Source organism: Coturnix japonica, chromosome 2 (genome assembly GCF_054131305.1).
Source record: "Coturnix japonica strain WE chromosome 2, WE-NBRP24, whole genome shotgun sequence".
In the NCBI taxonomy this organism is placed as follows: Eukaryota; Metazoa; Chordata; class Aves; order Galliformes; family Phasianidae; genus Coturnix; species Coturnix japonica.
Window position 1 is genome coordinate 74065314 of NC_140664.1, and position 13001 is coordinate 74078314.

The 13001-nt window shown below is 41.6% G+C and overlaps 1 long non-coding RNA gene across 1 annotated transcript; it reads right to left on the reverse strand.

Annotated features, from left to right (window-relative positions):
• Positions 1-4286: 4286 nt before the first annotated feature.
• Positions 4287-13001, reverse strand: LOC146761947 (uncharacterized). The gene is made up of 3 exons (XR_014942778.1): positions 12863-13001; positions 8820-9097; positions 4287-7711 (listed from the first exon to the last, which is right to left on the reverse strand). It is a non-coding gene; the product is annotated as an uncharacterized LOC146761947 (long non-coding RNA).

Below are 13001 nucleotides of genomic sequence, written 5' to 3' on the forward strand. Positions count from 1 at the left end.
TCCAAAAAAAAGAATCACTCAGAAAGAAGTAATAAAACACCAGCAAGGGGCCAGACAACTGCTTCTCCCATTGGCTTTTTTACAGTACTACACAGCCAAGGGTAGGTTGAAAAGGAACCAATTTTTTCTAGAAAACAATTGTAACCATATTTTCTTTTCTTTGTCCTAAAGGATGCAAGCAATATCTTTAGTTAAAATACAGTCTGAATTGTGGAGGGATCCTACAAGTGTATTTCCATTATTATTTCAAAACCTCTGGGTGAAATTTAGCAGATAAAGAAGTAAAGCTGTTTAGTTCAGTGGAGCTAAAGCAGGACATACCAAGCCTGGGAGAAGCCAAACAGGTAAATAGTGGATTCTTCAAACACATGAGTTGGCGTTTAAATTTAAAAACACAATGATGGAAAGCAAAGGAAGCATAAACATTTATCTTTAAGGATTTTTCTTTCTTTTTCTCTCCACAATTATTTTCATATTCTCATTTGGGTGGCTTCCTACAAAGCTTTTATGCAGGACCTTAACATTAACTTGTCTATTTTTCCTTCACATTTTACTGGCAATCTATCTGGAAAAAGAGCATTATTCAGCAAGACTGAATCTCCACTGAGGTCAGCAGAGGACACAGACTCTATTCAGACCTTCAGACTTTGTCCCTCTGCTTCACATGACAAAACATATGAGAAGGGAAGCACCAGCAGAGAGTGAGGGATCATCTTTAAATCATCCTTGTCAATGGAATAGCCTCATCCATGGCACAGTTTTGGCAAGGAGATAAATGCATCCAAGATGTGAACGTTTTACATTCAGGGGTGATGTACACAACTTGCAGTACAGTTACTGTTCAAGAGGGCTTTTTGAACTTCACACATTCTCATCGCCTCACACTCTCCCTTGAAGTAAAGTGCTTTTCAGGCACAATGTAATTTTATCATCTTCATAAAAATATCCTCATTATTTTGGTCTGATACTCACTCAGCATTTATCTGAAATAAAAGAGAAGGATGTAGAAGAGGAAGATGAAAATATACATAGATGCATTCCTAACTGACTGTCACAGCTCCTGTATTAGATTCTCAGCTGAAAGGGCTACAGGGTAACTGCATTACAGTTTATGTAAATCTTCTGATTGACACCAGCTGACAATCCAGACCCATCTACTAAAATCAGGTATCAGATTTTTCTTAGCGCTTTCCCAAAGGACTATAATATCTATCACGTTTTCCCTGTTTATTCATTATAAGTTATAACAATAAAATGAGCTTTTGCTGTGTCGTAGCTTTCCTGAAGTTAAGTTTGCTTATTGTAATATCATTTTTATGTCACAACTAGACTGCAGATCGAAAGGCGGACTGTGTCAAGGGAATTTGGTGTTTTACATTTAGAAGGAACATTTAATGAATTATGCTGCCCCCAGATAACCCCTATTTCATTTGTATATAATGCTCAGGGCTAAGGATTGTCTTTCTGATCCTTCTTAGATGTTATGCAGTATGTTTTAAGAGTGGTCACGTTACTACTCCCATCGTTACTTCAGACCCAAACCTGCAAGTGCTGAGTGCAATAACTCCCACAGAGGACATAAAAATGGCTTTAATACAACAATAATCTTAAATTTATCAAAGGCAGAAAGCTCAAAGTAAAATTAAACGTGTGACTTTTTTCTTTGCATGTCTAGTGGTCAGCATATATTATGTAAACATGACCTTTCAGTAAGTTAAGTGTTCAGTGCTTTTTATATTAAAAACTAATTGCTAGATTTCAAACTCAAAGTACCCTAAAACATTAGACTGCCTGTAAATATTCTGTCCCCTCAGTCCCTGGAGGAACCACTGACTCAAGCACCTTCAGCTGGGCTTGTTGCTTTGTAGTTCTGCATCTTCAGGAGGGGAAGTAGAGGTGTGAATTCAGGTTCAGGTTGGTAAAGGCCTAGGAATAATGTACCAAATGGTGCAGTGCTAAATGAAATGCCATTCGTCTTAGGAGGAAACCATTTGATTAATTAACAGCCATGCAAAATATAAATAAAACAAATGACTAATCAGGCATCAAGCTCCAGCATCGCTGGCTCCATGCACTGTAGAAAGAAGCATTTCTCTCTCTGCTACAAGGCAGCTGCCAGCAGCCTCTGGAAATGGAGTTTTACCTCTGACACATTTTGCACTGTGTCTCCATGTTATGTTTGCTTCCTTTTTTTTTTTTGTTTTAGAATACCTTTGTGATTTTTAGCATTCAAATGCAGCATGTATTTGCTCACATGGGACAAATATGAGACGGGACAATCCTAGCTATATGTACAGACTGAGGGGCAAGAGGCTGGAGAGCAGCCCTGTGGAAAGGGATTCGGGGGTTCTGACTGATGGCAAGATGTATCTGAGTGAGGTGAAGTAGGTAGATGAAAGCCATTGTGTCTCCAACCCAGCCTCAGGGCCTGATCAGCCATAGCTATAAGCCCTTCAAAGGACTAGACCCTCACATCAGTTGTGTAGTATAGCTAGTACAAGAATTCCCCACTGCAGCTACACATCTCTGCAAAACTAAGCAAAAGAAAATGAGTTAAATTCACTAATTTACTTTTATGTAAAAAATGCCACATAGTCGTCCATAGCACTCCTGAAGTCACATAAGGACCGTATTTGCAATTCCATTTCTATCCCACCCAGATGTACAGTGAAGCAGCAGACTGCAGAACAACATGTTCAAACACTGAAAGCCCAACTAAGCCTCAGCTAAGAAAAACTGGCATAACTTCAGTGACTACAATAAGTACTATTGCAGACTGTGGTAATTTAATTACCTGAGGACCTGTCCCATGTTTCCTCAGACAGCTCTAAGCACTTCTTTTCTTTTTCAGTATGGTTTGTTATTTGTATGAACCAGAACTAGAAGAGAAGAAGAATCAGCGATTTCAGAAGGCTTTGGATCATGCTCCAGGAGTTCTCTTTTGAACCAGTGGCAAAATTCTCCTGGTGTAGGGTGGATGCCTGGGCTTGTAGCAGTGCGTTTCCTTAGGATTTCTTGTTCCATGGGATTCTGTGCAATCACTAAGTATTTCCAGTTGATATGCTAATATTAAGTAGAAAACTCCAAATATTATAATAGGAAAGGAATGTTTTCCTGCAACACTAGTCATTTTCTTCCATGTGTTTTCCACATACAATTCCTCTTTGCTAGACCTGCAAAATAAGATTCTTTGACCAGAAGCACTTGCTGTTGCTCCAGGGCAGAAAGCACAAGACTGAACCAACATGCACTGTGTTGACCATACAGAGTCCAGATGTTATAAAATATAGAAGCAAGGCAAGCTGTGGAATAGAAATAGACAAAACATTCTGAAGATCCTGAGTTCCTTTTCCCCTAAGGACCTCTTCATATTTTCGCACATCAAACAAACATCAATCTGATGTATTGGAATAGAGCATTTGGCACCAGTGTCAGTGGAGGACATAAAACAATACTGCTGGTACCAGCAGAGGAAGATGTCTATACTACAGCAAAGTGTGTGAGCTGGATGGCAAACAGCTGCTCGTCAGAATCATCGATGGTACATGAAAGAACCTGAGGGAGGCTGCAAGTCTTTAGGTTTTTCCTCATTTCTATTAATATTGAACTGGCAGGCTCTAAAGGTGGGAATTCATGGTGTCCACAAAACAATTTATATTAGGGAAAGGTATTTTTCTGACACAAGGAAAATGGCTGAAAAAGATGCCTGGCATTCCTGAAATTTTCCACCTTTACTAGCCCTAACCAAGAGCAGATGAAATTGTTATGAAGGTTTCAACAATGGCATGGCTCCTGTGGCAGAGAGTCTCAGTGTTTGTTGTGTAGTATGTTACCTTGAATTCAGCCTCATGGGTTGTTCCTGCTTTGGGTATATTCACTTCTACGTAGTCCAAGACCTGGATATTTAGAAGGGATGAACATGTATCAGCCAGATAAATAGCAGTCCTGTCTGTGTATACTCCATTACTCCAAAACTGGTTTGTTTGGTCATCAGAAGGCAAGCTTAGTTTGCAAGTACGAAATAGCATTCACATTAGTGTTCTTTGCTCTTCATCTGGAGAGATTCCTAATGAGGATTAGAGATCAATCATTTTAAGCCTGTGACCTATAATAAGACTATGATCCTGACCCATAGTAGCTTGAAACTTAACTGTGTTTTCTAGATACTCTTAAACTACATGAACACCTTTAATAATGCAAAGGAATCAAATAAATTATGTTAGTTCTCTGTTAGGTGTTAACATATTATTCATTGAAAACATGGTCTCCAGGTTGCATAGACAGTGTTTGAGACCATCCCAGTCTCTGCTCTCTTTACCTAAGGATGATGCAGCACCATCCTAAGGCCTCAAAGGATATGCATTAAAACTAATAGACCCATATTAAAATCTCAAAAAAATAATATTAAATTAAATTAAATTCTAAAATGGGGGCATTTAAGGAAATACTCAGCAGGATCAAAAGGGGTTTTGTGATCCCACTTAGGGACATAAGTCAATGATAGCTGCATTGCAGCAGGGCATTCATATTCAGACTAAGAAGTCTTCAGCACATTTTGAAAAGTTATCCCAGTAATGACACCTGTCCATTTAACAGCAGTTTTCTGTCCATTAGCTGGGGCAACAAACCAGGATGGGGTTCATTTCATCAGCCCTCATCAATGGCAGCTCAGCTCATTAACACAAATCAGCATTCTTTAGTAATTTGAGTGAACACACCAGACTGTGAAGGACAATAGAGGTGTGCTCTTATCTGTCAGCACTGGAACAGGAGTGATAACCTCCAGCAAAAGAGCAAGGCAGATATCCATGGACAGTGATGCCTTAACCTACCTCAGTGAGCACTGGGAGAGACCATCTGAGAAAGCCCTTAAGGCTCACCGCTATCCCCATGAAGAACAAGTGCAGACAGCTCCCGTACCAGCAGTTTTCATCTTACCTCACCTCGTGCTGCTTTTCCCATATGAACAGGACTTTGGCTGTCCTTTAGAGACTGCTTGCTTCAAGAGATTTGCTGGTCAGCTTTAAAACTGTAAGGAGTACCAACCTGCAGGTGTTCTGTCACTTACAGAGACTACTTCTAAGCCCCAGCCATATTGAAAAGCTAAACAGAAAGTCTTGCTGACATCTGGGAGCCAAAATTTTTTGGGTCAAGCAGATTTGTGCTCACTGCAACCTACTTATGATGTATTTAATTAGTCCATACTTCAGCACTGCTGTCAAACAGTTTTCTCTGAAGACTGGCCACAGTCCCTTCAGATTCCCAGTCTCCTAAACGGGCATGAGCTCAAAGGAGAACCAGGGAAGAATGTCATCTTTCCCAAACTGAAAGGATGAAAGGAGTATATGTTCTAGGTTAGAGTATGTCAGACAAACAACACATGTAATTTCATTTACTGTAGCAAATGGACAGTTGATGTTTTTCTTTACCAAGTCTTTTCTTCTAAAAGATCTCAAAGAAATGGCCCGCATTATAAATAGTAGAGAAAAATGATAATCGCAACGTTGTTTCCTGCTTCCAAATGATGATGTGCGAGGCCCATACATAACTTCTTGGCAAGGATTCATTTGTCAAAATAAAAGAAGCCAACTGCATAAGGGAAAGAGACCATCTATCTTGACAAACTTGTAGATGCTAGCAAAAATGTAAACAAAAAGTTGCAGTGACTGATGCGTTAATGTAACACTGGTGGAGTACTGGCTTCAAAAATTAACAACTGTTGATGCTTTTCTGACTAGTCAAAAGAGCAGGTGTCATCATTTCTGCTATGTTTGACATTTTCTACAGTTCCTACTCAATTTTAATCTCTGTGTAATACTCAATACTCAGCTTTCTACAAGAAAGACAGAATAAGATTCCTACAAATGGGATAATACATTTGAAGACAGCAGACCTAAGAAAAGAGATAGCGGAGACGAAAATTTCTTGACATTTTTATGAACTCATCATTTTTCCCATTTAATATATAAAAAGAAAAACCTATTTCCACTGATTGATTACTTTAATGAATAAATGTACTCAATGATTTGGTGGCTTGAGTGGATTAAATTTCCCTTGCTGGCAGGAACTGGCCTTAAATGAAAGTGTTTTGAGGGTTTATTCATTTTTCCCAAACCAAAAAGAAAAGAAAAAAAAAAAGACAGAAAATCAGTCTGAATTTTAAACCACTCTGATCTCTGTCTCTATGTTACAAACTATTGCATGAACCTATGTGAACTCCTGTGGTATCAAACCCAATTATGGTCCATCTGACTGCATGCTCAAGTAATTCCAAACCGGATTTTTCACAATGTTGTTGACGTGTTGAACAACACCCAGAAGCTTGTAATCATAACCTTCTTCTTACACGTTATACTTCCTTGCTGCAACCAATTCAAATACTCATCATCACATAAGCTTCAATCCTCACCTCCACAAAATGCTTTCAAAATCACAACAGCAAATAAACACTTGATATAAAGAAAGGCTGCATTGCTGGGTATGGTTTTGACAGGTTTTGGAGGAAAACAGGCAGCTCTTGTTTAGTCTGGGGCTGTTCAGTCTGGGGAAAAGGAGGCTGAGGGGAGACCTTACTGCTCTCTTCTAATAGAAAGGTGCTTACAGTGAGAGTGGGGCTGGTCTCTTCTCACTGGTAAAAGGTGACAGGACGAGGGGAAATGGCCTCAAAGTGCACCAGGGTAAGTTAAGGTTGGATATCAGGAAAAACTTCTTTAGAGAAAGGGTTGTTAAGCACTGGAATGGGCTCCCCAGGGAGGCAGTTGAGTCACCATCCTTGGATGTGTTTAAAAACTGTTTGGATGTAGAGTTCAGGGACATGATTTAGTGGAGAGTTGTTAGTTAGGGTAACATGGTTAGGTTGTGATTGGACTTAATGATCTTGAGGGTCTTTTCCAACATGAGCTACTATGACTCTAAGGTCACCACAGAGAGCAAGGGGGGAAAAGAGGAAAGTTTGTTATAAAAACTAAATACCTCTTAAAAAATAGAAAAAGGTGGAACTGCTTGATTTTGCAGAGGTGCTGGAGGACAGGATAATTTTCTCTTTCCGTCTCTGTTTTCTTTCAGTGGATTGATTATCAAGCTCATGAGTTACAGTGCAAAATGACCTGAAGTTCTTAAACTCATAAGCTTGGTGTGTAATTCTTCCTGCAGTCCTGAATGAAGCAGAGCATCACATGACATCTCCGTGCTAGCACAGATTTGTGCTAATGTCAAACACACACACTTGCCAGAAGCTAGATGTAAATTTCTTCTCGCAAAGGCAGAGCTGGAAGCTGCATAGGACTATAACGTTCACTGAAAACATATTTTAGCTTTAAGAAAGTCTCTTTAATGGAAAAAAAGAAACATTAAAAAGTTATATGTTGTACTGTTTTAATCGCAGCTTTATATTCTGAGTATGCTTGCTTACTTTCTTGATTTCTGTCTGCAGGTGAAAGAGACTGAGTAAAGAGAAGCAAAATAAAAATGAAGGAACATTTTCACTAGCAATATTGGCTTCACTGGGCTTTGCTGCAGATAAATCTGCTGATAACTTGAATAACAAAAGAAAGCTCAAACTGTGATGAATCATTTGCTCCACATCTTCATTTGTCTGGTTTTGTCTTGATATTTGCTCCTGTTGTCTCCATGCAATATCTCTCACGTGCAGGAAAAAAGGTTTTGTAAGCTTTCTTTTGATGGCTGCCTCTCACTGAAGGACACTCTGCACCTTTAGCAAAGAAATAAGAACTATCTTGCTTCTGTATAAATACTCCCGTCTTACAACAGATAAAGCAAACACCCTAATACTCTAATATCGTTTTATTTATGCTGACAACTACATGGGCACGTGTCTTACTGTAGAATAAACATATACTGAAGATGCGCTGATAACTAAGATCTTGCCATTGATAATGGCAACTTAACCCTAAGAAAACTTTTTGTTTGAGGGAGAAAGGGAAGGGAAGGGAAGGGGAGGGGAGGGGAGGGGAGGGGAGGGGAGGGGAGGGGAGGGGAGGGGAGGGGAGGGGAGGGGAGGGGAGGGGAGGGGAGGGGAGGGGAGGGGAGGGGAGGGGAGGGGAGGGGAGGGGAGGGGAGGGGAGGGGAGGGGAGGGGAGGGGAGGGGAGGGGAGGGGAGGGGAGGGGAGGGAAGGGAAGGGAAGGGAAGGGAAGGGAAGGGAAGGGAAGGGAAGGGAAGGGAAGGGAAGGGAAGGGAAGGGAAGGGAAGGGAAGGGAAGGGAAGGGAAGGGAAGGGAAGGGAAGGGAAGGGAAGGGAAGGGAAGGGAAGGGAAGGGAAGGGAAGGGAAGGGAAGGGAAGGGAAGGGAAGGGAAGGGAAGGGAAGGGAAGGGAAGGGAAGGGAAGGGAAGGGAAGGGAAGGGAAGGGAAGGGAAGGGAAGGGAAGGGAAGGGAAGGGAAGGGAAGGGAAGGGAAGGGAAGAGAGAAAGAGAGAAAGAGAGAGAGAGAGAAAGGGAGAAAGGGAGAAAGGGAGAAGGAAAGAAAGAAAGAGAGAAAGAGAGAGAGAGAGAAAGAGAGAGAAAGAGAGAGAGAGAGAGAGAGAAAGAGAGAAAGAAAGCGAGAAAGAAAGCAAGAAAGAAAGCAAGAAAGAAAGCAAGAAAGCAAGAAAGCAAGAAAGCAAGAAAGCAAGAAAGCAAGAAAGCAAGAAAGCAAGAAAGCAAGAAAGAAAGAAAGAAAGAAAGAAAGAAAGAAAGAAAGAAAGAAAGGAAAAAAGCACTGATCACCATTTGCAGTATTGTTAGGAATATCACTAATAAGAAAAAAAAAAATCTAAAAACTATTTTTTTAATGTGATTTACTCTTAAAGCCTTGTGAGACTCACCTATGGCACTAGTGTAATCTGATAGTGATGTGACATCTTTCAAATTCATCCTTTCCTCAAGGACATCAAGAGAAGTGAGAGCTGACAGCTCTGTCTTATGCTGACAGAGCTTTGGGTCAAGCGGACATCACACCAGTTTATGTGAGGGCTGAAGCTGACCTTGTGTCTCTACAGCTCCCAAAGGATCCTACAGTGAGCACTGATGTATTCAAGGCTGCGCAGGCTGGCATCGCAACCAGATCTCCACATTAAGGGCAACGTCGAGGGCATCTTTCATCCTGGGGCAAGCACAGAGCATCAGAAAGATGTTCTGCTACAAAAAATTTTGCGACAAGCTGCCATCATCTCCTGCAGGGCAAATACAGGAGTCTACTGCTGAAGACAAGCCATCAGAGCCTGCCTCAGGTGCTGACAGCACTTCTTTAACACATCAGCTTCTCTAGCACAAGCCTTATTCTCAACAACAGCTGCTACTGATCGAGCTGTTACTGATCAGGCATCTTCTTCTTGTCGGCTAAAAGGCAAAAGCAAATCTGTCGGAAACAACGTGGCCTATCATCTTGTGGACAGAGGATCAGCCCCCAGCCTGCTGACTGCATGCTCATGTCCAGTACAGTGATCCAAGGGTGCTTTCCGATAGGCCCAAGGAAGCCCCATTGATCTTCAGGAAGCAGCAGGGAAGGCTGTGTGATGAATTGGCGAGGCTTGGATTCAGACACCTGACTCGCCTGCCATCTAGTGCATGTTCAGAGCATACTTCCAGCAGGAGAACAAAGAACAGAATTAATCTGAGCGAATGTGGCACATTATTGAGAGCCCATGCTGAAAACAGCTTTGCAATTTCATCGCAAGATTCTGCTTTTTGGCAATAGGGTATACTCTAAAAACAGCTCACCAGCAGCCATTTGGGTGTAATGATCGCACTGCTTTCAGGAACACAAGAGACAAAACCCAGCCTACTTCTTTTAGCTGCAAAAGAAGCAGTTCACATTTTCCACAACCAATTGTACCCCATTTACACAAGACAAGCTACAGAAAACTTGAGTCTACTGCTCTTACCAAGAGTTACATCTTTCATCTGTTTAGCAGTCTATCTGGAACAGAGCTGCTCACATTAACACGCGCAGACACTGAACAAAACAGTGGTCCCATGCCACACAGAGCCCCAGTGTTCACATATCCATATGTCAGACATTAATTCAGGCACCTGTACAGGCTGGGAGGAGTGGTCCTTGAGAGCAGCTCGGCAGAGAAGGACCTGGGAGTCCTGATGGACGAAAGACTCAACATGAGCCAGCAGTGCGCTCTGGCAGCCCGGAAAGCAAATGGGATCCTGGGCTCCATCAAGAGAGGGGTGGTCAGCAGGGATAGGGAGGTGATTGTCCCTCTCTACTCTGCTCTTGTGAGGCCCCATCTGGAGTACTGTGTCCAGGTGTGGAGCCCTCAGTACAAAAAAGACATGGAGATTTTGGAAAGGGTCCAGAGGAGGGCCACGAAGATGGTCAGGGGGCTGGAGCACCTCCCCTATGAGGACAGGCTGAGGGAGTTGGGTTTGTTCAGCCTGGAGAAGAGAAGGTTGCGGGGAAGGTTGTCTCATCGAAATCTGTGATACTTGGTGCCTAAGAGCTGACTCTGCCCTTACCAAGCAATCAAATTACTTTCTGACAAAAACACTTCAAAGGAACAAGAACTTTTTATTTTTACTAATTTGTCATTTATTTTATAAATGCAGTATATACGTGTGTATTTCTTCACTGAATTGTCTCAAAACCACAGAAATTAGTAAGAATTACTTTGGAAATATCAAAGCTAAACTCACACCCACATTCAACAGTTGTTAAACCTCGAAGCCAAGCCACAGCTCTTCTGAGATCCACTCAGAGAGGTGTCTATAGCAGACAAAGGACAGAGGTCCCTGAGCTGTGAATGACTGAGTCACCTCTGGGAACACAATAAAAACAGGCTCAGCAGCATGCAGCTAATTGCCTCCTACCTGGGCTAATTAGCTTTTTATGCAGTACAGCAGTGATGCAGCTGTACAGTCTCTGGAACTGGCACTGCCTTGCAACTAAGACAATGCTCTTAAAACCCTGCAGTGCCCTGCATCGACTGGGCACAAACAAGTTATCTTTCACTAAAAAGAAGACAAAAACAATTAAGTCAATTTTGTGATGGCTGGTGATGGATCTTGTTGTCACTTCAACTTCAATGAGTATAAACATACGCATTTTTTCACTAAATTAAGACACATGTGCATCTGATCAGTCTTCTCAGGACTATGACAAATCTCCCTTGCCCTACTTTTGGTGCTGCGTTCTCACAGCAGTGATATCGTGGCAACTTTCCCTGTTCCCACTATGAACTTTGACTGAAATCAAAAGGGCATCAGTCACAAAAATTTAGCCCATTTGTATTTAAAAATTAATAGCGAATCTACAGCAATGAAACCTCACTGCTATAAAATCTTTGCATATGGAATTGTTATGAGATTTGGATTAGGAAGGTCCTACTGGTCCTATTAAGTGGGAAATCATGTGGTTTATCAATATTTTTATTTCAACAACTGCGTATAACTGTCCATAGGGCAAACCTGCCTATTCCACTTCTGCAGGGGTACCTGTAAATAGATAAGTGTTAAGATGATGTGGTTCAATGTGCAAAGGAGGGACAGAAAATGCAAGAAGTGAGGAAAGAAGTCCTCACTTCTGGTCTGAGGCACAGAGAGAAAGGCGTGCAAGGGGCAGGGGCATGTAGCCATTGCTGGGATCTGCATGTTGAAAGGTATCTGGGGGCTACCACCACAGCTGCCAAATTTAAGCAGGTGGAAAGCAATAATTCAAGTAGTAACTGCAGTGGGTCTGAAGCAGGGGGTAGAAAACACTCTCTGCTTGTATATATTTATAAAAATAGATTTATATGTAAATATTGAAGGGTGTCTTCTTTAGTAACAAATAAGGCATAAATTGCTTGTTTCATGTATGATAAAACCATTGTTTTGCACAGAAGAGGCAGATGACACTTGATTTATATTGTCTTGCAAAAGCTTAAGACAATTAGGGGGAACACTATTCCGAGACTTATTACACTGACAAAATTCTGGTACAGCCAACAGCAATATGATTCACACAAGGATCATCTGGCACGTAAAGCTCATTTTAACAGATACCAATGTGACATACATAAAGCTGTCAGGCTTTCTCTAAAGGACAGTCATCCACTTCATGTTTCAAGTGCCAAATTAATTACATTTGACATTTAATTTATAACCTAGGGTATTTTAGATTTAGAACTCGACTATGATAACAACAGATTAGAGCAGAGTTCCATTTGACAGAATCGATCTTCCAAGTTATTTTCCTTGTGAGCAAAGCTCTCAATTCAGGTTTTTGTGTACCAAGCCTGCATATAGGACATTGATACCTCTAAGCAAAGCACACTTCATTTGCCTGCTACTCCAGCCTTTCTGCGGCGAATTATTTCCCATTCAGAAGCAACTTTCTTCCCCAGTCTTAATCACAAAGCTCCACCTAATGGAGCAGGGAGAGAATTGTACAAAGAAGGAACACAGAGGCTGCTAAATGGTATCAGCAAGGGAACCATGCCATGAAGCCAAAAGGAGGTTTATGTCCTCAATTTATTAAGTCTCCCTTTCCAAGGACTCTGAAGTGGGATGAAAGCTGATAAAATAGCTTTATCTTTTAATCTGACCAAAACTGAAGCCTTCTTTTTATTGCTGCTGATAGATATTTCAAATTACCACTAAAGTTAAGGCATTCCATACAATTTTTGATCATTTATTGACATCCCATTGGAAAGAAGCTGGAACTCTGGCACTGCAAAATATCGTTCCAGGAAATAAAGCTGGAGGACTACACCAAGAAGCAATGCTGTTATCAAGGCAGCACAGCTTTCTGTTTTTAACCTTGAATAGCTGTGATCACACAACACACTATAGTTTAGTGAACTACGGGATCCATACAGCTCAGCAACCCACTACCACAGCCACGCACAACCACTCATGCGCACTCAGCGAGCCGCACTACCTCACTCCTCCCGGGCTTTCAAAACGCGGATTGGCTTCTCTCAAACTTCATCCCAATGGTTACAATGGTTGTTGAGGAGGCGTGGCGGCTTGTTCTCCAATGATATTAGCGGTTGTTGGCAGGAGGAGGAGGCGGTCGG